Source organism: Mytilus edulis, chromosome 4 (assembly GCF_963676685.1).
Source record: "Mytilus edulis chromosome 4, xbMytEdul2.2, whole genome shotgun sequence".
NCBI classification, from domain to species: domain Eukaryota; kingdom Metazoa; phylum Mollusca; class Bivalvia; order Mytilida; family Mytilidae; genus Mytilus; species Mytilus edulis.
The window spans coordinates 66465179-66481056 of NC_092347.1; the positions used below are offsets into that span (position 1 = coordinate 66465179).

The 15878-nt window shown below is 30.9% G+C and overlaps 1 protein-coding gene across 1 annotated transcript in view; it reads left to right on the plus strand.

The window, feature by feature from the left end:
* Positions 1–15878, plus strand: part of LOC139520278 (neuropeptide Y receptor type 2-like) — a 66616-nt gene that overhangs the window by 12528 nt on the left and 38210 nt on the right. The window lies entirely within an intron of this gene.

Below are 15878 nucleotides of genomic sequence, written 5' to 3' on the forward strand. Positions count from 1 at the left end.
CTGATATCTAAATTTATGAAGGTGAGTATTTAATTTACAAAACTAAATTTTAATTCTAAAAATTTAATATTAAGATTTCATGATTAGCGATTAGATGATATGTTGACTAAAAGGATGTAACGTATATAATTACTAGACTTCTAATCACGTGATTCTTGCCTCTATATATACTAATATACAAAATTTGTAACTGATGTTTCCGATTAATGTATTCGCGTCCATTAACAATAGGTGATTGCTCAGTATTAACCTGTTGAGTCACTGTAGTATGTGTGATATATATCACCTCTGAAATCTTATTAATTGTACAGGGAACAACAATTTTCTTTCTTCATTATGTTAAGTTTTGCTAAGTGGTGTTGCTATTTTACCTTGCCCTGTATTATAACTTTTGTCGATTTTTGATGTATTCCTTATGTTGCTTGTTCTAATATTTTCATTTTTCCAATATGATTTTTATAGGACGTCTTTAGGTTTAGCTAAAGTTGAAAAAATAATTCTTAAGGAATAATAATGAGTTCATCTGAAATAGTTTGTTTGTAGCTGCATACGACCAAATCAGACGTGACACTAGTAGTTCCTAAATATACATGTACAGCTGAATCTCGTTATCATAGTATTCATATTTTCTGAGCGTCAAATGTCTCTCCAAATTGATAGATTCGCATGAAATATGCTTACTGTATATCAAAATCATTTCATCGCAGATTTTTAATTAACCATCCAATCAACTTTCGGAAAACGACAGTGAACTGTAGGTTTAAATGACTCGTATTTCTATTTCAAATTGACATTTGCGCTTAATGACTTTACTAGCATTTGCGAACATCACAAAACAAATGTTAAAACGCTCCAAAGATTTATAAACTGTAACTAAAAATCAAATGAAAAACAACACAGGAAGTGAAACCAGGTTTAAGAGGTTGGGTTAGACTGCCTTCGCATCTAAAGTTGTTAGGTAATATTATGTTGTTAGTAGGAGCGGACAATTGAAGTATAATATCCACAAGCTCATTAATGACGATATGGAACTATTAGCGATTAAAAATTGAAGCACATTATTCAGCTTATTATGGAATACTATTATTTACTGATTTGTTGAAGTACTTTCAAGATGAATGTCAAAAGGTACAATAACAAAAATACTCCAAGTTCGGTTTTAAGTTTATATCTGGAATTCAGAGTGTTATTAAGTATTTTGTCTCATCAGTTTGCAAGCCTCTCTTATCATTACAAATACGAATAAAAGTAAATATGTTTTCATTTTGTCCGATGAGGTTGAGTATCTATTTGAAAGGATTCAAAGACTCAGCCTATTCTCCGGTTACTAGATGTACAGAATGCACTTTAAGAAACCGTAACAATAAGATAATAATCCATATCATTTCAAATAGTAATAGACTCCGTCTAAATAGAGTCTGGGTTTCAATTGTTTAGGCCCACTGTATAATTATCACTTACATAGTTGCATAATATTGTCACAACAGACGGAAATAAGAACATATCGATCCTTGCTTTCTCATGTATATTTTATATCAGGAATAACATGAAGAAAACATGAAGACCTAAGGCAAGATTAAAAATGTATTTGCAGACTTAGCCGTATTGTATTTCTTGTCTTGTACATAAAATCTTAATGTAATGAGTCTATAGTTGTCTCATTGTATGTCATACCCTATGTTTTTTTATTTATTAACAGTACAATTGAGAAATGCATTCATGTCTTATTATTGGATCCTGTATATTGACGCGTACAATTTTTACATTTCTTTGTAGCTAGACTTTATTATTTTTGGAATCTATTGTTCCAGTTGACGTATATTAACATTGACTATCCAGTTTCTAGTTGTTATCCGGTTCTATCCATATTCTAAAGGCAAAACCACTCTTTCCATCAAAAACATGTGTTCACACATTGTTGTCAATTTAATGGAAAATCCGCCATTTTCTACATAAGAAAATGCTGTTCCAAGCTAGGAATATTACAGTTGTTATGAATTCGTATGCTGTCTTTGAGCTTTTTATTTAACCATTTGATAAGGGACTTTCCTCTTTGAATTTACCTCGAAGTTCAGTTTTTGTCATTTAACTTTTCACTACATAGAAACAAGAGCTATACAAAATTTCAAAATGCGAATTTAGTATGATGAACTTTTATCATATTCAATTATGACATATGAGTTTTGTATGACAGAGGGACGAAAGATACCAAAGGGACAGTCAAACTCATAAATCGAAAATAAACTGACAACGCCATGGCCAAATGTGAAAAAGACAAACATACAAACAATAGTACACATGACACAACATAGAAAACTAAAGAATAAACAACACGAACCCCACCAAAAACTAGGGGTGATCGCAGGTGCTCCGGAAGGGTAAGTAGATTCTGCTCCACATGTGGCACCCGTCGTGTTACTTATGTTATAACAAATCTGGCAAATAGTCTATTTCGGTAGGTCACATTCATGAAAGGGAAGGGGATTGTAGTTACGACGTAAGGAACATATTTGATATCATTTGTGAAACAGTTATTCCATAACGGTCAACCAACTCGTGATGGCGTCCGTAAAATTTACGAGGGGATTATTTCAGCTTCACCATTTGGAACTCTTGGTTTAATAGCTTCCTTATAACTATTGTTTGGAGGATTCATAAAAATCTTGACAAAAGTTTATAAAAGTACAATGCTAACACGTGTTGAAATTAACTTTCCAAATTGTACAAGATGTAATTTTCCACGACTTCTTTTTAATTTCATCATTTCTCGATCTAATCATGCTATTACATACGCATGCTTTCCCTGTCCTTTTATTAATATTAAAGTGCATTCGAATAGTTGGGTATTACTTAAGAAGTATTTCGATGTTATATCAGACTTATTCAGACTTGCTTATTAAAAGAGAGCATAGTTACATAGCTTACATAATTGTCTTAAAAGGCAATAACGAAAATAAATGTGTTCTTAAATTAATTTCTCTATCAGAACTAGAAATAGATTTACTTTAACAAAAATGAAAAGGGTGATAGAACACACATTGACTCGATTTTCTTTAAATCTAATAATTGCAGAAAATTAAATCACTGCCTGTGAAATTGTCACCAGGTCTCTGCCATTAAATCTAGAATCGATTCATCACTGGTTTTATTAGCTTTATTGTTGACATATCCTACTTTAGACTAAGACTGAGAAAAATAAACAACATAATGTAAAGCATGGCCAAAGGTTCTTGAAAACCTTTATAAAATAGATCCTTAAATGAAGATAAATTAATACAAATCACTTCTTCGACCAAAGTACTGGGTTAATTTCTTCATTTTGGTATTGAACGATTATCGACAGGAAATATAACTCATTACTCTCAATATAAAAAGCTTAACAAAAGAAAATTGCTGTTCGTGTTTTGAGGACAAAAACATCAGGGGATCAAAAGAATTTAAAAAAAGTAGTCGTGAAAAAAGTCAATTCTTAGAACATCTCACTGACTGGAAAAGCGTAGTTGTTGCAACTATTTCTTTCTTCTTTTTTTCTTCTTTTTTGACATTACCATTTAAGTTAAGATATACAAAATGCTATTTTCTATTGTAGGCATTGTCAATAGGCTAGTTTAATCCCATATTATGCACTTCGATGTATAACTCAAACGGTCTTTATATCTTTATTTAGTTTGTCGATATCGAGTGGTTCCTCTGCAAATATGACAAACAAAATAAAACGGGGAAAATCCATTGAAACGAATACATTACAACGTTTTAAAATCACGTTCACAAAGATCAGAGTTACAAAGAATGGTTAGATTTGTGTTTTATTTGTTTTTCATCAAGTGCAAATCAAATTACTTTGCTGTTTCCTGTTTGAAATGGTATATTCTGATTTGTTATCAACTGAAGACATGTTATGCATGCAATATCAGATTTGAAATAATGATGTTATGAGATGATTAAATACATTTTACAGTACAGATTTGAGTAATAATTACTATATGAAATTATGCATTCATCGAATTTTTCTTCATCAATATCAACAAAGATCCATTCTCACATGCAACACAGAAGATGTTTTTAAGAATGAGTGCCAAGATGTAGTATCACACAACAGAGAATATATGTTCTAAATGACAGAAGATTAATGCGGTGTGCGTGGATTTCGGACCGCTCTGGACCTTCATCAAAGTTAAGTAAAGGACCGGTGAGGTCCGGAAACCATGCCACATCCAATCAACAATCACCCGGATAGACTCAATGTTCAGCACCTTAGGAAGCCTCGATGTGATACAAGGTAAACACGAGTTCACAACGTTATATGAACAATGCGACCAGTCTATATTACTACACCAGATACAGGAGATTTTCAATGGACAAAGATAAAATAAAAGACAAACGCTCATTTACACAGCGTTGTTACTAGACATAAAATAATCAACCTAGAGCTCAAACGGAAATCTTTTTGGAGACACATAATACAATTGAAAGAGCGCTTCTCCAATATTTACAGAGATACTATGCAGTAATAACAAGACGCCGTTTCTGGTACAATGATCAGAAAATAGAAAAAAAACCCACCCATTTGTAATACAAGCAGAAACTTACATCAGTATCAATTACCACGTTTGTAAACTATAACTAGACGATATGACATGAATCCAATTGTATTGTTAAGAAGACAAACATAACAGTATTCACCTTAAAGTGGACCTAATATCCAATATTAACGTAATGCAATAAAAAAGAATGAAGATACCAAGGCGGTTAAAAGTTAAAAAAATCAAGTAGGACTCACAGCTTGATACGAGCAAGGAAAAGAGACTGCAAAGCACTTTACACAGAAAAAGTAGTATGGAAACCGCAACAAAAACAGAGAGTACCAACCTTGACTTTATTAGTTGCACGAAGGCGACAGCAGTTTACCAAAATTCAAACATAATACATCGGCTAGAAAGAGACAAAACTTAATACCAAAAAGAAACTGGAGAATCGCATGAATTCAGCTCCATTGGTGTTTTGCATGTAAACGAAAAATCTGGTAATAAATCTCATTCAGTCATAAACGTAGAAAGGAGACTTGTGTGATGGCTAAAACAAACACATGAAGTTTTGTTCATATCATGATAAGATATAAAAATGTAAATTATGTATGCTATTGAAACTGCATGCGATACATTTCTATATAGAAAAAGTTAGTTTCAACCAAGCAAAATGCGGCACAGATATATTTGATGTATGCTTTTATTCATTTAGTTGTTAGTTCCGTTCAAATATCAGCATGTTCTAATATGGTATTGGTACCAGGTATGCCATAAAATAAGGCAAGTGAACTTAATGGTCTATTTACTTACAGTTCTTCAACATGTATCGGTATTACATCTTTTCACATACTAAAGATCAGACAACTGGAAATACGATGCCCACAAGGTTTAAAATTTCATCAACATTTGGAAAGTCAATATTTAAAGTGGCTCTATACTATGCTTTTAAAACAAAATTCAAGACTTAAGCAAGATGATTGGTATGTGTTAGCCATAATGCATTCTGATTCTCTTAAAACATTCCATTGACCATTGACATTTTAAAGAGGATATTTTCTACTTGATTTACAGAAATGTCTGAACATCCATTTAAGTAATGTGACTTTAAGACGAAGTAATAAACGTTGTAATGTTGATATACATGTACTTTACTTTTTTCGATGACCGTCCAAAACACTTCATCTTTCACTCTGGTGGTGAAACGTCGGTAAGTGAACTTAGCTATTACCGGAGATTTGTGTTTTCCTTAGTTCGTCTGATGAGAAGGAAATAAATGTCATCCATCTCGGTCGTTACATAGTGAGATCCCGTTTCCTCTACATCAATACTAAGAAATAATAAAGTTATTTTAATTGTACTGGCCTGTTTTTGATGTGTAAATTGCACCGTATTACAATAATAGGCTGTAAATGGAAAATATTGATTATCATGTCTTGGTACTGTAGAATGGAGGAATGGCAGAATGCTTATTACGTTAAATTACTAAATACTGATTTTATTTCCAGTTTATCATTAAGTTCAGGATTTCATTACTGCACTGTTTCGTTTAAAATTATACCACAAAGTTCGCTACGTTTACTGATAAGGAGGACTTTGTTCCTTTCGTCACATTATTCGCCCCCGGAATTGCAGTTTTATTTTTCTCTAATATCAAAACATTCATACATTTATGAATGATTACCGCTGGTGCCCAAGGAGACAGGTAGAAAAATTAATCCCACGCGTTTAGAAATATTCACTGCGATACTTCCAATCAATTTATTTCAGTAGGTCAGTCACATCGAAGAATTTTTAAATGTACTTTTATTCCAATAACTCAGGGTATTACATATAAGAACTGTTTTCTCCATAAACAAACCATAATCATCCTTTTTATATAAACGAAAATAGATGCTGGAAATACGTAAACAAAACCAGCAACCAAACACCCCCTCCCCCTAAAATAATTAAATAATTATATTAAAAAACTGTGGATGACAGCATGAATTCCTGAATGATAATGCTGGACTTTCTCTAGTGTAAATAGGCAATTACTTTCTATATTCATGTATATTTGTATTCACAGCTATGCTGAAAAATTATACTTATATTAGTCCGTTCGTTACCCTTGCATGTGTTCCTAAATTAAGTATTAATATCCTGTTCGTCACAAATCTGAAACTAACTTTATCAAAGAATTATTTATAGTGTTATATTTTGAATTGTATCTATTTTAAAGTAATTGCCACTTATGATCCTTGCTTAACTAATGAGTGATAGGGCTGAAGGTGGTGGGGGTATCAAAGATAACATTCTAATTGGCATTAATGCTTTTCAACTTTATTTGGCCATTTTAACATGTGTGATTCGAGCGTCACTGATTGGGTTTATGAAGACGAAGCGGGCGGCTAGCGTGCACAAATTTAATCCTGGTATATATGATGAGTGTATTTGTTAAATAAATTTCCCAGAAGTCCCTTGAGAATTTAATATCTGTCTTCTTTGGATATATAGGGCCTCATAAAATATGATGAGGGTATTGATAAAGATTGAACGAATATAGAATAATAAACTTTATTATAACTATTAGAGAGCATTAATTCAGAAACAATTGAGACTAAAGACCGAATATGTTGAAAAATATTGAAAAAAAACCCTAGAAGACAGATCTTGATTAACGTAAATTTGCAGTAATGATTGTGTTATTGACACTATACATTGTATATAACTAATTTGCACTATCTGTTAAACAAAATTACTTTTTATGTGTTTTTGATGGTTTAGTTCTATGCTCCTTAAGTGTTAAAACTGGCTATGACAGTAATAGCATGGTTGGTATTGTGCGACAATAGTAATTACAACCATTTCCAAACCCTATTGAATGTTTTGAAAAAAATGATTTCAGGAACTTGCATGTTTTCATGGAATATCAAAGATGGGGAAAAGATATCAAGTCCTGAATATGACATTTATTTTCCACTAGTTCCATTAATTGATAGAGTTTGATTTTGTCAGTTGATACGGAATAACACTTTTTGAAAAGCCTTGGAGTTCGGTATTTTTGTTATACTTTTATACCAATATGGCAGAAATATCGACGGCTTGAAGTTGATCTCTCTAAAAAAAAAAGGGAAACATATTTTGAGGTGAAAATGAATGTGTTTCCCTTTGAATCTAAGGGTACGTTTCCTGCTCCCAAAATCGATTTTTAACATCAATGTAATAAAGATATTTATTTAAATGTTTGAAGATCCTTTGATCTTTTTTATTAGAAAACTATACTGGCATTAATCGACAAACAATGTAAAATGAGCTAAACTGTTTGTAGTTATTGATGTCAATTATTTACATTGATAGCTATTTGTATTGTCTATTCAGATAATTAAAAAAAGGAAAATTTGATATCCATAATTCTCATTGACAATATTTTTAGTTACACAGTGTGTAATTGTCATAATACGAGAATTTATCGGGTCAATAAAATTCATATCGGGTGAGGCGAAGCAAAACCCGATATGAATTTTATTGACCCGATAAATTCCGTATTAGGACAATTGAACACTGTATAACGAATTTATCCTGATTTTGTTATATTACATATTATTATATTTAAATTCAATATAAGGACAATATCATTCAAATATATTTTAGATATTTAATCTAAAACTGTGAAAAATTAAAATATTAGGACTATGAAGCAATTCATTTTTAATTTTTTATTAGGTCAATGGTATAAGGGAGATAATCCCAATTGACGTAATAAATAAGGGAGATAATTCATATTGACGTAATAAAAAATTGTACTGAAATTTATAAGGACAATATCAGCCAATCAAATTGCGAGAAATTACTCTAAATCAGGATAATGATATTTGTTCAGCTTTCATGGAAACTGGAAGTTTTTTTAATCCTCCACATCATATTATGCAGACGTCACAGATATATAAAATGTTAAATAGACAAGAAATATATTGTATATCCAATTTCAATCAAAGTTAATGTTTTCATTAGCATATATTTTGATTTTGAATACTAACCAATGATAAATATATAATATCGTTAATTGTCAGATGCACTAGTGAAAGGATTTTAACCTCGAAATTGCATTGATATCAAAAGTGCCGAACATATGAATTGGACAACAATTAAATATAGAATATAGTAAAATCAATTAAAAACGTATAAAATATTCATGTAATAATGATATATAGTATAGATGTTACCCATATGCTAGGCAAAAACAGATGTTTTTATTCTCTGTAGACCATATACATGTGACTTAAGATATATTTGATTCATGATAAAGTGGAAGAAAAAAATATGCTGCCATGAACGTCGAATTACTTCTTAGTAGTTGTTTGCGAAAAAATCAAATCTGAAGGTTATGATCTACATTTTGCGAACTAGTTATAGATTTAAAAATTTGGATCAACACTGTTCAAACACAATTAGATCTGAAGGTTTGATCTATATTCATAATCACTATTGTATCTTACGATTTGGATCAATTTTCCTCAAGCATTATTTGATATGAAACTCTAGAATTTTTGGATTAACATTCCTAAATCACTGTTTGGTCCGAAGGCTTTCGACCACCTTGAAGAATTATTAGATCTGAAGCATACGATATAGTTAAGTTATTAAAAAGTAAAATCACAAAAATACTGAACTCCGAGGACAAATCAAAACAGAAAGTCCATAATCAATTGACAAAATCAAAAACTCAAACACATCAAACGAATGGAAAACAACTGAGTTGAGTATTACTTTGTATTAGATGTTTATGGACCAACCTTCTTCATATACTATATGATCTTAAGGTTTGGATCAAATTAATTTCTCTCAAGTTAAAAGAAATAATAATAAAAAAAACCAACGCTATTATATCTGAAAATTTGAATACAATTCTTCAAACTGTTTTGGATGAACTCTTTTTGGATTGTAAATGTCTCGAAAGTACAAACTTGACATGAATATGAATGCGACTATGTATAAAAATAGTTTTTTCAGTGCCTGTTAAACCTAAATTTTTGTAAATGTTCAGATATAATAAAAACAAAGATATTTGCACATTCTCATAAGCGTTATGAATATTAGCTGGCGGCGACCATGCAGACTGATATGAGAAGCGGAGGAGTAGCATATCAAATGTCAGTTTGCCTACACGGGATCATTTTAAACACTTTTGTGACAAGATGGATTTAACTTAGTACCATAATAACAATAATTTCAGTGAATATCTTTTGAATTTCCGTAATATTTTAATGGCGTTGTAGCTTTAGCTTAATTATATCAAAATTATTTCGTTGTATATATTTTTTTATCTGTCATTGATCGTCAATTTCGTTTTCAATTGTTTGTTCAAAGAGATGATAAATACAATACATTGAACGGAGTGCCCCGATAGATTTGATTTGCCTATCATTCTTCATAAGATTCTAATCTACTTGTAACCTAAGGGAAATAGTAGCCATATTGATTTTGGGAAACAATCGTGTCATCAATTTGAAGATCTAACTTTAAAAATATGTGCTTAATTTAAGGTAATATATCTACTAGAATCAAAATATCTAACCCTCTACTAGCTATATCCGACGATTGCCGAATTCGCTCTCTTGTGATGAGATTTCGATGCCTGGAAAGGCATTTTACAAACTCTATATTTATAACAGTTAATGAAATAGATATGCAATGTTGGCATCAATATAGGCGACAACAGTTAACTAAAGATCTTGCCAGTCGACACTTGAAACATTGTTGTGTGGATTTTTTTAACCAGTTCACGATGCTTTGAATGTCATCTAACAATCCCCGTTTGAGAAAAATGAGATTAAAAAAAAGGATAAAAGTCCTATAATTCTTTACGCCAAACGCGCTTTTTGTTTAAACATAAGTCTCACCAAGGGCGTTCAAATTAAATCAGGCGGGTGCCAAATCATATTGCAACATTGAAGAGCATTAAAAAAGCGACAATTCCGAAACGTTGTGTCAAACACTGCTCAAACAATTTAAGCCTGTGTACCAAATTTAAATATTAGTAATATTGAGTTTTTGTAAAAATTCATAAAATCGGCACTTAAATCGTTGTTACGTGTTTACGTATTGTTGTGACAAGATTCCTATGTTTTCGAATATTACAAACTCCCTTATTAATGAGAGTGAGATGCTTTATAAGAATTGTTTGGCATCAATTGATATATGCATTAATTGTAAACAAATCTTGTCTGTCGACACTAAAATCAGCGTTACGTAGAATGATCATCATTCATTTCAATAAGAAACTTCCCAAAAAAACACACAGAATCGTATTACCTTTCACTGTTAACAGCCTAAGTGACAGTATTTTAATTATTCCAAAAAATGAAAGTGTCTAATGTATTTGATAAATGAGAAAATGTGTATTGCGTTACCGTACCTTAATTTAATTTCAAGATTTTGTTTCCCCATTGTAGGCGAGAGATATCTTCTAATGTAACATTCAAATTAATTTTGTCATGTGATATGCTCTAAAAAAAGAACTCTTTGAGTTTTCTGTTGCTTCTTGTTCAATTTAAATTTCAAAAGATGTTAAAGGAAAGCGACTTAAATTAAACTTTTGCATCCATTGAGGATATGGCATAATTGTTTAATTGTATCGAGTATTTCAATTTGATGAGAAAAACCGTTGAAATGTGTTCCACTTGTCTCAGTTTTACATGTTATAGTGCTTTACAGAAATTGGATCTTGAGAGATTCCTATTGAATTATAAATGAAAAGTGACACGGTAAAAAAAAGGAGAAGGTATCGAATTCATAATTTGTAAAGTACAACCAAAAACATGCCTGCTTAATGCAAGGTTATAATTTTATAACTTTTTTCAAGCACAAAAATAATTGTATTTTTATCTAACTTGCCATTTGGAAATCCCTTTCAGACTCCCCTTCCAACATGTCAATAGAAAATGATATATGGAGCTATTGGGTTGAATCATATCCTATTAAAATCAATTATACGTAAATCTCTGAAAGACTTTCCTGATATCTATACGTACCAACATATTTCGTTAGCGTTCTACTTCCGTTTACAATATATAAGGAGAGATTCTGAACAATTCGCTTATTGTATTACCGTCGAGCATATTATTCATTTTATGTTTTACAATTCTTTCTCAGCATGTTGTTAACTACTGTTGTAATGAAGAAAATTGATGGATTGTTTTTTCGAAGCTGATATTTCTGATGTATGTTTTATAATCCTGGTATATTTGATAAATATTCGTAGTACTTCTATTATCAGTTAAACATGACAATGTTCCAAAGAAAGGAATAAAACTTAAAAAGAGCATTGGAAGGTTTTATCTGCGATACAAGACAAAGACAAACCGTTCCCCCTATCTATTACATATATTAATACATGAATTAATAAAGTCGCAGTAATAATTTAAAACAATAGCAGTCACTTTTATAGCGATCGACATTATAATACAATGTTGACTGCTGTACTCTAATTTTTGTCATTTTCTTCCTATTATGTCTGTTTGATTGCTCACACATTGTTGTCAATATAATGGAACGATATGCGACTCTTATATACTTTAAAAGGTTTCGCAAACTATAAAAACAGGTTTTATACATCATTTTCTACATAAGGAAGTACCTGTACTAATTAAGGATTATTGTTGACAGTTGTTTTTCATTTGTTAATGTGATTGAGCTTTGTATTATGCAAATTATTATTAGACTCTCCGTTTTAAATATTCCTTAGAGTAATGTGTTTCTGTTATTTGAAATTTTAAAAAGAGCCATGATAACTTAGAGTAAGGTGTTTTTGTTATTTTAAATTTTAAAAAAGAGCCATGATAACTTAGAGTAAGGTGTTTTTGTTATTTTAAATTTTAAAAAGAGCCATGATAACTTAGAGTAATGTGTTTCTGTTATTTGAAATTTTAAAAAGAGCCATGATAACTTAGAGTAAATGTGTTTCTGTTATTTGAAATTTTAAAAAGAGCCATGATAACTCAGAGTAAGGTGTTTTTGTTATTTTAAATTTTAAAAAGAGCCATAATAAACTTTGAAACTAACTATGCTATATACAATACCTTTTGTCTCTCAAATAAGACATCATAGCAGATCTGGTCTATAGAATAACACAAATGGTCCTCTGTGAATTGAAACCTGAACTTATCATCATTGGACGATTTAAAAAAAATTAAAACCAAACGATCTAGCCTGGTTACATAATTTAGCAGGCAAATCGGCATATACTTGACAATTAGTTATATTATACATATTTTTCATCTTTGACAATATAATTTTCTACATTTTTCATGAAAAAAACAACCTGTTCTCAGCAACACTGTCTTCATTTCGCTTAGGTTCTTTTCATATAGGTGCATCGCCAACCTTAACATTGCATTTGCACTGTTATATTGAACTGTTTTTATTTGAATATATATTCGTTTCTTTTTAACTTGTAAAACTTACATTTTAAGATGTCAATTAAAAAGATATTTAATATAATCAGGTATCTGTTCGTTTAGTGTGTTTAAGCTTTTGATTTTGCCATATTTTTGGGGACTTTCCATTTTGAATTTTCTAGATGTCGAATTTTTGTGATTTTACTTTTGTCTTGCTGTTTGGGGTATACTCCTGATGGTGGTTCACTCCGTATTCACCAACTCCATCCACTTACAAAAACTGGTCGCCATGGTACAACACAGTTTTCTGTTAAACACAAACAACCAATCAAGCTTATGTTCAGTGTTATGATTAAGTAAATAGTTTCAATCATATGTCGATTGCATGCATAATATCTATCCTGTTGATATCGGAATACTGTCAATTACAACGTCATGATATTTAAACCAAAACATGGTGACTAGCAGAATATTTGTATTTGTACCTTATTGCAAAAATTAAATCACAAAAATACTGAACTCAGAAAAAAACTAAAAAAAGAAAGTCCCTTACCAAATGGCAAAATCAAAAGCTCGAACACATCAAACAAATGGATAACTACTGTCATATTCCTGACTTGGAACAGTTATTGTTTTCTGTAGACAAAATTGAAAGGTATTAAAGAATGTTAAAATAAACGTAATAAAATGAAAATTAATTGATTGAATAGGGAAGCAGATGTATTCACCATTCAAAATTACCTAGTATACCTTTTAACGCTGTAAATTGTTTAATTCAGACAATTACAAAGACAATGTTTTAACATTCATATTAGAGATGTGGTATTTTCTAGATACGTCTCTTTATTTGTAATATTTAAGTGAAAGTTATGACATTTCGTGATGTCTTATGGGATAACATAGTATAAAAAGGAAATGTCAAAAGTATATATGATAGAGTCGTGTATTGTATAGTTTGAAGATGGACACTCGGATGAAGGTCAATACGTTTAATGAATGTCATGCAACATTATAGCTGTCTGTAGGATCTTGTTATGATACTAATCACGGTCTGCGATCGAAAGAATACTTCCTTTTCGTTAAATTATATTTCCATTTAGCAGTATCGATATTGCGTGGTTTGAAGATATCAGTTATTTATTGTTAGGTCTCTGGAATAATTGTGTAACTAATCACTCCACAGAACATTAGTTTCCTTCAGTACTTTCTGTGTGAATGTCCATTTGGGTCTTCTGTAGTGGTATCTGTGTTTTAATCTTATTTGTTATAATGTCCAAGTTAGTGATGTTGTCCATTTGTACAAGAATTCCTCATTTCATTTGTTCCAAAAAACGTAAATATATTCACGAAGTGAAACTCTGATCATTTAATCTAATGGTTATATTTTGGCACTAAAAAATTGAAGGACATTTGAGAACAATGTCTCTATATCTAGTCCATTCAATGTCTGGATCAGAGAAGTAAAACATAAATACATAAAAGCAATAAAATATTCCGTCTAATAATATGCAATAAATTGAACACAACAGTTGCATCTTAATTAAGTCGACAGATTTCTGTCAATGGATTATACTGTGTTGAATTCTAAAGTTTAAGATACAAGAGTACTGCTTTTGTATATCTTTTATCGTAGAATAAAATTGTCTCGCTTAGGTCATTTCTGTGACGTAAGTCTGTTTTATGTGCCCGAGTTATACAATAAAGTGCCAAATAAAATTTGAATTTTACATATTTCAAATTTTTTAAAAGTGTTTATATATAGCTTTCGAATAACTTAAAAAGCGAACCATATCTAATTCGCTGCAAAGTTTTTTATTGCTTAGAACGGGTCTCTTAAACCAAGTTGTAGTGTTAACCCATTTAAAAGCAAATGACTTTATTGCATTCTTTATACTTTCGTGATTTCAGAATATGAATTTCTTTGTAATGTTAACATTTTTCTGGGATAATCATAATCAGTTTTATAGGTTCGAGAGAATCGAGACAAAAATTCAGAAGAGAAAAAAGTTAAAAAAATTGATAATGCCTGTACGCATTCATTTCATGTGTTTTATCATTTGTTTTTGACATTTGTTTAGGGACTTTCCGTTTGAATTTTCGTCGTGATTTTACTTTTTAGATAAGAAAAAAAATGCTTACAAATAACAAAGAGCTGACTTTTCGATATTATTAATATAATCAGGTATGGGAATTCGTCAATAAAACAGCAACCCGAGGCAACAATTTTAAAGGATAGTTATCATCTAAACGATTTTTTTTTGTGTAACGCGTCCAAATGTTTTAATAAGCTACGATGATCGTTGATTTGACCGATGACTACGACCATTTAATCGATTGCCATTGCCATTAATAAGAAATGAACCCTGTGACACACGTAGATATGTGCTATGTTTGACTGCCAAGAATAGAATCTAGGTTTGGTATTTAATGTTTAGATGAAAGCCAATATCTTATCTTGCTGCAATGATTGAGGGAAAAGTCTGAGCTGAAGTCTGGAGATCGTTAATCAGATATTTGAATAGTTAAACCAAAAAAGGGAAAACTAGATGTAACCGCCATACTTATATCGTCTAAGAAGGCTATTAGAAATTAATTGCGAATCTGCAAAAATACATCTCCTTCAGCTAAACCTATCGTCTTAACAACTTACAAATAATGAAATGTAAATTAGTTTCATGTTGCACGGTAGACCTGGGCGGTTTGTCAAAGTTGCCGATTAACAGTCTATTTGACTGGATTCTATAGAAATTTAGAGTGACAAGCTGAAGAATTAGAAGATTCTTTGTTCTCAAAATTGAAATAAACTGAAGCTTTACGTTGGCTTAATGAATACCCATGAGAAGACGTCATAGATAAATCAATAAAATACTTGAAAATTATTCAAAAATGTCAATTCTGGTTTAAAAACGTCCCTTCATGAACATTTATGATTTATTTCCAGTGATTTCCACTGGGAACTAGTCTTGACATTTTCTTC